The sequence below is a fragment of the Papaver somniferum genome, chromosome 8, assembly GCF_003573695.1.
Source record: "Papaver somniferum cultivar HN1 chromosome 8, ASM357369v1, whole genome shotgun sequence".
Lineage (NCBI taxonomy): Eukaryota > Viridiplantae > Streptophyta > Magnoliopsida > Ranunculales > Papaveraceae > Papaver > Papaver somniferum.
In genome coordinates, this window is record NC_039365.1 from 129,763,043 (window position 1) to 129,774,809 (window position 11,767).

Sequence of the window (11,767 nt, forward strand, 5' to 3'; positions counted from 1 at the left end):
TGGACCTAGGTTTTTGATGTTCTATGCTTCGGATTTACACTTGTTATTTTGAGAATTTACTTGTTGCAATGGTTTAGAATCAAATTGAATGAAAAAATTGCATGAATATAAATATTGGATTAAATCACTTTGAATCTGGAAAATAGTGGAATCTTAGCCTTAGTGTTCTTTTAATATTGATATCAACTTTGATTGAGTTTGCTATAATTTTTAGTGAGTTTTCTATTTTAATGTTATAATTTAAGTCTAATTAATATCCTTCACAAGTCTGAGAATCGAACCACTTTTACCACTATCTACAAATCACATCAATTTTTGGCGCCGCCGACGCGGACTTGTTTTTAGGGTTTTAGATTTATTTATTTTTATTTATTTATTTTTTTTTTTATTTTTGTCCTTTTTTATGTTTTTGGGTATTCATCTTGTGTCTACAGGTTCTGGATCATAAAGAAAATTGAGGCAAAGATTTTGGTGATTTCATAAAGACTTGGAGCTAAAGATTAAAGCAAAAAGAACAGAAAAGAAGACAATTTTATTTTAGACAATTTTAGTTTCGGGTTTGTTTATTTTCTTTTAAAAAAAAAAACTGTATTAGGGTTTATTATTTTTGTAATTTTTCTTTACTTTTTGGACTTTGGGACATTTTTTTTATTACCCTACGGAAGGGTACTTTAATATAAACTGTTTGCAGAGAAGGAGGACGATTACGATATTGTCTCTGCACCTTGGGTTCGTACACTATACATCGAAGTCAGTGGCCCGAGTCGACTACAACCGATTCATCCCCCATATGGAACGGGAGGTAAGATTCTAAACACTCGCGAATCCCCTGTCAGCGAGTTACTGGACTCCTTCGTATGCATATATGTTGAGGACTGAATACGGACATCTATTTTTCTAGTAAAGGGCAAGGCCTGGCCATACAAGATAAGGGTTCGGATTTCATCATCTTTCTCTTCATGCCCGCTTTAGGAACACGTAACCTATGCGAACCTAAGCCTAAAATTTTGACTAGAACGAGACCGATAGGGGAACGAGCTTAACAGGAAAGTCATTCCAAAAATATTGGTTACTCTTTTAAGCATACTTCGAAGTTCTTGATGGTTTCTGTAATAGTGGAATCTTAGCCTTAGTGTTCTTTTAATATTGATATCAACTTTGATTGAGTTTGCTATAATTTTTAGTGAGTTTTTTATTTTAATATTAGAATTTAAGTCTAGTCAGTATCCTTCACAAGTCTGAGAATCTAACCACTTTTACCACTATCTACAAATCACATCAATTTTTGGCGCCGCCGACGCGGACTTGATTTTAGGGTTTTATATTTTTATATTTTTTATTTTTTTATTTTTTTCCTTTTTTATGTTTTTGGGTATTTAACTTGTGTCTACAGGTTCTGGATCATAAAGAAAATTGAGCCAAAGAGTTTGGTGATTTCATAAAGACTTGGAGCTAAAGGTTAAAGCAAAAAGAACAGAAAAGAAGAAAATTTTATTTTAGACAATTTTATTTTAGGGTTTGTTTATTTTCTTTTCTTAAAAAAAAAAAAAATTGTATTAGGGTTTATTATTTTTGTAATTTTTCTTTACTTTTTGGACTTTTGGAATTTTGGACTTTTGGATTTTTTTTTTATTACCCTACGGAAGGGTACTTTAAATATAAACTGTTTGCAGAGAAGGAGGACGATTACGATATTGTCTCTGCACCTTGGGTTCGTACACTAGACATCGGAGTCAGTGGCCCGAGTTGACTACAACCGATTCATCCCCCGTCTGGAACGGGAAGTATGATTCTAAAACACTCGTGAATCCCCTGTCATCGAGTTACTGGACTCCTTCGTATGCATATATGTTAAGGATTGAATGCGGACATCTATTTTTCTAGTAAAGGGAAAGGCCTGGCCATACAAGATAAGGGTTCAGATTTCATCACCGTTCTCTTCTTGCCCGCTTTAGGAACACGTAACCTACGCGAACCTAAGCCTAAAATTTTGACTAGAACGAGACCGATAGGGTAACGAGCTTAACAGGAAAGTCATTCCAAAAATATTGGTTACTCTTTTAAGCATACTTCGAAGTTTTTGACGGTTTCTTTAGGTTGAATGCGTAACTGCGCCGCCTTGTAATACCGATGAGGCCATGGGTATCAAAGATCCACCGAGCTTCCCTCGCCTCTATTCAACTTACGTTAACTCGGATTGATTCCAGAGGGGTTTGATTAAATTGTAATGAATTCCCGTTCGAAGGATTAGAAGCTGGTCGAGAAACAATCTAAGTGGAGCCATCATGCTTTTTGTTTGCTAGAAATCAATAGGTTTTATTTGGTTGAGTCGGCTTTGATCTGTGTTTGCTTACCCTTCCAATTTAGAAAATACTATTGTATGCATGGACGTAAAAGAGACACACTAGGTAGATTTGTTAAATAGAAACCTAGTAGTTCGAAGCGTCTCGATTACCTTAATCTAGAGAGTCCGACTTTTGAAGAGTCTGTTTTTGAACGTCCTTTGACTGAGGAGAGAATCCATGTTGCTCCGATAGCGCCAGAAATGGCAACTTTGAAAGCTTTGTTGAATCCAACTAGGACTACTCGTCCTTCGTGTATTAAGTTAGCTGAAACGGAGGCACCCTATGAACTGAAACCTGGGACCTTACAGATGCTCCCAATCTTTTTAGGGAAAGAAAATGAAAACCCTTATTACCATGTTAGGGATTTTGAGGAAATTTGTAGTACTCTAAGAATTAGAGGCTTAGATGATGATGCTTTGAAACTTAGGTTATTCCCATTTTCCCTGAAAGATAAGGCCAAGTCGTGGCTGTATAGTTTGGACTCCGAGTCAATTGAGACATATGAACAACTTACATCTGCCTTTTTCAATAAGTTTTTCCCTAGGCACAAAACATCGTCTATTAGGACGCAAATATGCACATTTTCACAACAAGAGGGAGAATCTTTATATAGGTATTTGGAAAGGTTCAATGATTTATTATCCCAGTGTCCTCATCATGGTTTAGAAAAGGTTAGGCTAGTTCAGATCCTTTATGAGGGTTTAGATTATTCCACAACGACCATGGTTGAGTCTCTATGCACTGGTGGATTTGAAAACCAAACTGTTGATGCGGCGATGGAATTTTTTAATGAAATCGCCGAAAAAACCCAGCAATGGGAAAATAGTAGGGCACCCCAGAAAACAATTCTTTTAAGTAGAGGAAACGTTAATAGGGTAGAAGGAGGCTATGAATCAGATGCCAAAATTGCTGCTTAGCAAAAAGGTTAGAAGCCTTAGAAGTGGGCCAGACTAGTGGTAGAGTGGAGCCTTTTTGGGAAGGCCAGAATATTGAAGAGCAGCCAATGCTCTTTAATAACACTAGATTTGATAACCGTCAAAAGATTGACCCATATTCAGAAACCTATAATCCTGGTTGGAGAAACCATCCGAACCTTTCGTGGTCTAAGGGCCAAAGTCAAGGTCAGTTTAGTAATTCTAATGCTCCCCCAGGTTTTGGCTATACTAAGAATCCTTCAGGACTAGCTCAGTTTCAGAATCAGTCAGATAAGAAAATCCTAAGTTTAGAGGAATCTCTCGCCTTGTTAACTCAGCAAACTGCAAAATTCAGTTATCCGTAGAACAGAGTCTACAAGCTAGTAACAGGATAGGACAAGAAAATAGTCAGGCTATTTCCGAGTTAAAAACCCAGGTTGGTCTGATAAGTGATTCTTTGAGAGAAAAAGGTAAGTTTCCTAGTCAAACACAACCCAACCCTAGAGGAGTTCATGAATTAGGTGCAAAACCATCGAATCAATTGAATGTGTTAGAACCCTTAGAAGTGGTAGAGTTGTAGACAATAAGGTAACCATGCCCGATAGTGAACATACTGTAGTTCACCCCTCAGGATCTCACCTCTCAGGACCAGTAGCTGAAGAGACTGATAAAGTTTCTGATGATGTGAATTCGGTTCCTGAAAGGTCTGATTTTAGGCCTAGAGCCCCATTTCCTCAGCTATTAGTACCAACAAAGAAGGAATCGAACTTTAATGACATAGTGGAGGTTTTTAAGCAAGTTACCATAAACCTTCCCTTATTAGATGCAATTAGGCAAATTCCTGCTTATGCCAAGTTCCTTAAGGATATGTGTACGCGAAAGCGAAAACTTAGCGTCCATAAGAAAGCCTTTTTAGCTAGTCACGTAAGTTCAATCATTCAGAACACCACAACTCCAAAGTACAAAGACCCAGGTTCTCCTACCATTGCTTGCACAATAGGTAACTTCCGGGTAGAAAAAGCTTTACTTGACTTAGGAGCCAGTGTGAACTTACTGCCATTCCATGTATACTTACAGCTAGGACTTGGTGAAATGAAACCTACTCAGATGACACTGCAGTTAGCTGATAGGTCTGTTAAAATCCCTCGAGGTGTTATCGAGGATGTTCTTATTGAGGTCGACAAGTTTATTTATCCAGTGGATTTCGTGGTCCTAGATACCCAACCTGTCCCTGACCCAGAGAACCAGATACCTGTGATTTTAGGTCGCCCATTTTTAGCTACGTCTAATGCGATCATTAACTGTCGAAATGGTGTGATGAGTTTATCTTTTGGTAATATGACTATGGAGATGAACATTTTTAATGTCAGTAAGCAACCTCATGAGCTAGATGACACATGTGTTGAGGAGGTGAACATGATAGAAGCCTTAGTTCAGGAGTCATTACCAAACATTTGTCTGAAGACCCATTAGAAAGTTGTCTATCCCATTTTGGTTTAGATTTTGACGACGATAGCACTATTGAACAGGTGAATGCTCTATTAGATTCTACCCCTGTGTTAGACACTGATAGATGGAAAGCTAGGTTCGAACCGTTACCAGTTTCTGAGACTACCCTAATTCCTTCTTTAGAAGAGCCCCCAAAGTTGGACCTTAAACCACTACCCGATACTCTAAAGTATGTGTTTTTAGGCCCATCTGAGACTTTACCTGTGATTGTAGCTTCCAATTTGGATAGTGATCAGGAAAGTAGGCTAGTAAATGTACTTCAAGACAATAAGGAAGCTTTAGGGTGGACTATAGCAGACATTAAGGGTATAAGTCCTACTGTGTGTATGCATCAGATTCATTTAGAGGAAGACTCCAAACCTTCTAGGGAGATGCAACGTCGACTGAACCCTAACATGAAAGAGGTAGTTCGAAAAGAGGTGCTTAAGTTGTTAGATGCGGGTATTATTTACCCAATTTCAGACAGTAAGGGTCAGCCCTGTTCAGGTTGTCCCCAAGAAATCAGGTATCACTGTAGTCCAGAATGATAATAATGAATTAATCCCAACCCGAGTGACCACGGGATGGCGTGTGTGTATTGACTATAGGAAATTGAACAAGGTCACAAGGAAGGATCACTTTCCCCTTCCTTTTATCGACCAAATGCTAGAGCGATTAGCTGGACATAGTCACTATTGCTTCTTAGATGGCTACTCCGGTTATAATCAGATCGTTATTGCCCCAGAAGACCAAGAGAAAACCACTTTTACCTGTCCCTTTGGTACCTTTGCGTATAGACGCATGCCTTTCGGGCTATGTAATGCCCCTGCAACTTTTCAGCGTTGTATGATGAGCATATTTTCTGATATGGTAGAACGGTTCTTAGAGGTCTTTATGGATGATTTTTCAGTGTTTGGTTCATCTTTCGATGAGTGCTTGCATCATTTGACATTAGTGTTGACTAGGTGTAAGGAAAAAATTTAGTGCTTAATTGGGAAAAATGCCATTTCATGGTTAAATCAGGAATTGTTAGGGCACATCGTCTCTTCAAAGGGTATAGAGGTAGACAAAGCCAAAGTTGACCTTATTAAGACTTTACAGGTCCCAAAAACCGTAAAAGATATTAGGTCATTCCTAGGGCATGCAGGTTTTTACCGTCGATTCATTAAGGATTTTAGCTTGATTTCTAGACCTCTTTGCAATTTGCTTGCTAAAGATGTTAAGTTTTCTTTGATGATGCTTGTTTAGAGGCTTTTGAGAAGCTTAAAACTTTACTCACTACTGCCCCGATAGTCCAGGCACCTAACTGGAACCTACCCTTTGAGATTATGTGTGATCTTCAGATTATGCTATAGGCGTTGTTAACAACGAGAAAACAAATTACTTCATGTGATTTATATGCTAGCAAAACTCTGAATGATGCCCAAATGAACTACAACTACCGAGAAGGAATTTTAGCCATCGTGTTTGCCTTGGATAAGTTTAGGTCCTATTTAGGTTCTAAGATCATAATCTATACGATCATGCTGCTTTGAAATACCTTTTCTAAGAAGGATACCAAACCTAGATTGATTAGATGGATCCTATTGTTACAGAATTTTCCCCAGACATTAGAGACAAAAAGGGTGCAGAAAATGTAGTAGCAGACCACTTGTCTAGGCTAGTTGTTAGTTCCCCTAGTGATTCCCTTCCTATAAGGGATAGCTTTCCTGATGAACAATTGTTCTCTGTTTCCCAATCACCTTGGTATGCAAATATAGTGAATTATCTTGTTACTGGTCGAACCCCTCAACATTGGGGTAAGCAAGATCGTTCTAGGTTTTTAGCCGAGGTTAAGCATTTCTTTTGGGACGATCCTTATCTGTTTAAGTATTGTCCGGACCAGATTATTAGGAGATGTGTATCTGAGAGTGACCAGTCTAGTATTATCTCCTTTTGTCATGAACATGCATGTGGGGGTCATTTTAGTGCTAAGAAGACTGCTAAAGATTTTGCAGTGTGGATTTTACTGGCCTTCGTTGTTTAAAGATTCCCATAGTCATTGTGTTTCTTGTGAGCGTTGCCAGAAGTTAGGAACCATTTCCCGTAGAAATATGATGCCTTTGAACCCTATTTTAGTGATTGAGGTCTTTGATGTGTGGGGCATTGATTTTATGGGTCCATTTCCTATTTCGTTTGGTTATCTTTGTCGCTGTAGACTATGTGTCTAAGTGGGTTGAGGCGGTTCCGTGTAAAACGAATGACCACAGGGTCGTAGTCCAGTTTTTGAAAGAGATATACTTACACGTTTTGGTACGCCGCGAGCTATAATTAGTGATGGAGGTTCACACTTTTGTAATAGACCGTTTGCTCTTTTAATGAAACAATACGGTATTACCCATAAAGTAGCAACCCCATATCACCCTCAGACTAGTGGTCAGGTAGAGGTTTCCAATAGGGAAATTAAACGTATTCTAGAGAAAACAGTTAATCCAAATAGGAAAGACTGGTCGTCGAGGCTTACTGATGCCTTATGGGCTTACCGTACTGCGTTTAAGACACCCATTGGAATGTCACCTTATCGTTTAGTGTTTGGCAAGGCATGTCACCTGCCTGTTGAGTTAGAGCATCGAGCCTATTGGGCTATTAAGAACTTAAACTTTTCACTTGACAAGGCAGGAGCTCAAAGAAAGCTCCAGCTCAATGAGTTGGACGAGATTCGTAGAGATGCATACGATAGTGCTAAGGAGTATAAGAACAAAATGAAACTTGTGCATGATAGGAATATTTTACGAAAGTCATTTTCTCCAGGTCAAAAAGTTCTTCTGTATGACACTCGTTTGCATCTATTCCCCGGGAAGTTGCGGTCTCGGTGGACCGGTCCTTTTGTGGTCTGTACTTTTTTTCCTCATGGCGCTATTGAGATTGAGACACCAGATGGTAGTAGTTCTTCGAAGGTTAACGGTCAGCGATTGAAGCCCTTTTTAGAGCCTTTTCCTACAGGTGATGTTGAGGAGGTCCCTCTGAAGCCCTTTTTACCTTTATAATATTTTTGTAGGTTTTTGGTTACACTTCACCCAGGTACTATTTTTCCGAATTCTCTCTTTACTATTTCCTCTTGTTACTTATATTTTTGGTACTGTTCTTTTATTAGAAACATTGAGGAAAATGTTAGATTTAAGTTTGGGGGTGGGGTAGAATTTTTTGTTACCTTTTCGTTGCAAGAAATAAACTCCAGAGCCTAGAAATTTATCCCTATTAAGGATGGCACTAACCAATCTAAGTGGATGGAAGAATTTTGGTTGTAGGAGTTGAGGAACCAATCTGTCTAGATGGAAACATCTAAAGAGTCTATTCATAAAAGCACAGATCTCATGTGTTAGAAATAACATGATAGTTTCACCATATCTCGTTGAGTCCTTTTCACTTCTGTTTTTATTTTGTTTTGTTTTTAAACTATGTTTCTCTAAGTGATTAGGTGGGGCTCACGATTCAAGTTGTTACCAATGCTAGGGTGAATTAGAGTGATTGAGATACAAAAAAAAAAAAAAAAAAAAGAGAAACTGAGACCAACCATCAGACCAACTGGTAAATCATATATGCCAGTTGTGTTGACCTAGAGTTAGGATTATCAATCACTGGTTCCCTTGTATATGCCAGTGTGTTGATATTAGTCAGACTAGTATCTCAGTCCATTAGGATAGGTTCATTTTGGCGGAGGCCTTCAGACAGATATGAGAAACACCGTTCACCTAGTAAACATCAAAACCATCTATGTTTTTCTATATCCATCTTCTTGATCTATCCATGTGATTAGTTTTGACTCCGGATATTGATGTCCATAGTGCGACTATCTGAGTAGAGCTCTGTCACTTCATATGAATTTTAGTATGCTTGAGTGCAAACTCGTGTACAACAATTGGAATTTCGCATCAGGGTACTTCCTCCTGTAGTCAATAAGTATGCCAACCAAGGAGATTCTTTAGTGCCTTCCAAGGTTCTGTGTAGATAGCTAGGGTCTGGAGTATAAAGGTTTTGTGGGTATACCTCTGGTAAGCCCTCCGGAGACAACACTCCGCCACTAGGGACACCTAGGGGTTTAAAGGCTTATTGCATACGCTAAATGCAATCGACGATGCCTGCGACAGTGAGTTAGGATTTTATTTCTATTTTATTTTTGCTCGAGGACTAGCAAATAATAGGTTTGGGGGTATTTGATAGACACATTTTTGTGTCTGATTTCTCATTCTATATATTGTTAGGCTCATTTTTGTACTTTATTTTGGTTTTTATTTTTGTAGGTGTTTTTGGAAAAACATTTTTGGAAATTGGCTCGAAAAGTGTTTCGCACCCGGAGGACATTTGCTATTCGGACCTCACTTTGGATAAGGGGTAACCTAATTACTAAGGGGCATCCCATTTCCAGGCAGCTGCTAATCGCACCCCTACTCTGGATAGGGGAACCATCTTCAACATTTGAATTATCAGTTTTGGCGGGAAAATTTGTGGCAGTGAAGAACAGATTAGGGTTCTTGATTTGGAGGAGTTTGAGGTCGATTAAACCTCTGATTTTCATAGGATAACTCCTTATGGGTCTAGGAATCTGATATGGGTGTTGAAATCGATTAGACTGGGCTCAATAGACGGATTTTATCACAACAGAAATATATGGAAAGTCACGTGTGTGACCTGTTTTAGGGAATTTTAGAGAGATTAAAGTGCTATGAACCTTCCCAAAGATTTGTATCTATCTAAGGAAGAGTTTAGAATAAAAAGGAAAGCTCAGAAACGTGTAGAAATTCTAAAACAAGAAATTGCCGCAACTTTGCCGTGAAGAGAGGAAGAGATTTTGGAAGATTTGGGAGAGATTTAATCGGTATTTTTGATATAAATAGATTGTTTGGGTCATATAGAAGGGGTGTCGAGAGTTGGGGACCTGAGGAGAGCCAGAGAAGAAGAAATCAGAGTTTTATCAAACTCTGTTTCTGCTGCTGCTGCACAGCTCAAGAACGCGAAGAACATTGACGCACGAAAAACAGTCGCAAAAAGTGTCGTTGTTCAACAGCAGAAGATAAGTAACGTTTATATACAACAGTTAATCATTGTTCCTCTTTGTACCAGAGATCTGTAACACTTTTACGCTGTTGCAAATCAGCTGCTTTACACCTTTCACTCTTTTAATCAACTTTTGAGCAACAAACATGTATTTTGAGCAAGTGATTAATATGAGGAGCTAAACCCCATTGCTGAGGCGATAGAGGAAGCTATTTTTCCAACAAAAGTGGTATATTCTTATTTATTTATTTATCGCAATTATTTTTATGATTGTTTTGCCTTGAGTGAAAATTGTTTGAATGATTCTTGTTAAGCAATTGTTATTTCTTTTGATAGAGCATGCTTGGACCTAGGTTTTTGATGTTCTATGCTTCGGATTTACACTTGTTATTTTGAGAATTTACTTGTTGCAATAGTTTAGAATCAAATTGAACGAAAAAATTGCATGAATATAAATATTGGATTAAATCACTTTGAATCTGGAAAATAGTGGAATCTTAGCCTTAGTGTTCTTTTAATATTGATATCAACTTTGATTGAGTTTGCTATAATTTTTAGTGAGTTTTTTATTTTAATATTAGAATTTAAGTCTAGTCAGTATCCTTCACAAGTCTGAGAATCTAACCACTTTTACCACTATCTACAAATCACATCAATTTTTGGCGCCGCCGACGCGGACTTGTTTTTAGGGTTTTAGATTTATTTTATTTTATTTTTTTTTTTTTTTATGTTTTTTGGGTATTTATCTTGTGTCTACAGGTTCTGGATCATAAAGAAAATTGAGCCAAGGAGTTTGGTGATTTCATAAAGACTTGGAGCTAAAGATTAAAGCAAAAAGAACAGAAAAGAAGACAATTTTATTTTAGACAATTTTAGTTTAGGGTTTGTTTATTTTTTTAAAAAAATGTATTAGGGTTTATTATTTTTGTAATTTTTCTTTATTTTTTTTTGGACTTTTGGACTTTGGGATTTTTTTTTTTCCCTACGGAAGGGTACTTTAAATATAAACTGTTTGCAGAGAAGGAGGACAATTACGATATTGTCTCTGCACCTTGGGTTCGTACACTAGACATCGGAGTCAGTGGCCCGAGTCGACTACAACCGATTCATCCCCCGTCTGGAACGGGAGGTAAGATTCTAAACACTCGCGAATCCCCTGTCAGCGAGTTACTGGACTCCTTCGTATGCATATATGTTGAGGACTGAATACGGACATATTTTTCTAGTAAAGGGCAAGGCCTGGCCATACAAGATAAGGGTTCGGATTTCATCACCGTTCTCTTCTTGCCCGCTTTAGGAACACGTAACCTACGCGAACCTAAGCCTAAAATTTTGACTAGAACGAGACCGATAGGGTAACGAGCTTAACAGGAAAGTCATTCGAAAAATATTGGTTACTCTTTTAAGCATACTTCGAAGTTCTTGACGGTTTCTGTAAGTTGAATGCGTGACTGCGCCGCCTTGTAATACCGGTGAGGCCTTGGGTATCAAAGCTCCACCGAGCTTCCCTCGCCTCTATTCAACTTACGTTAACTCGGATTGATTCCAGAGGGGTTTGCTTAAATTGTAACGAATTCCCGTTCGAAGGATTAGAAGCTGGTCTAGAAACAATCTAAGTGGAGCCATCATGCTTTTTGTTTGCTAGAAATCAATAGGTTTGATTTGGTTGAGTCGGCCTTGATCTGTGTTTGCTTACCCTTCCAATTTAGAAAATTCTATTGTATGCCTGAACGTAAAAGAGACGCACTAGGTAGATTTGTTAAAGAGAAACCTAGTAGTTCGAAGCGTCTCGATTACCTTAATCTAGAAAGTCCGACTTTTGAAGAGTCTGTTTTTGAACGTCTTTGACTGAGGAGAGAATCCATGTTGCTCCGATAGCGCCAGAAATGGCAACTTTGAAAGCTTTGTTGAATCCAACTAGGACTACGTCCTTCGTGTATTAAGTTAGCTGAAACGGAGGCACCCTATGAACTGAAACCTGGGACC

At 38.3% G+C, this 11,767-nt stretch overlaps 1 pseudogene; it reads right to left on the bottom strand.

Annotated features, from left to right (window-relative positions):
• Positions 1 to 2,909: 2,909 nt before the first annotated feature.
• LOC113307208 lies at positions 2,910 to 3,009 on the bottom strand (annotated as a pseudogene).
• Positions 3,010 to 11,767: the final 8,758 nt, after the last annotated feature.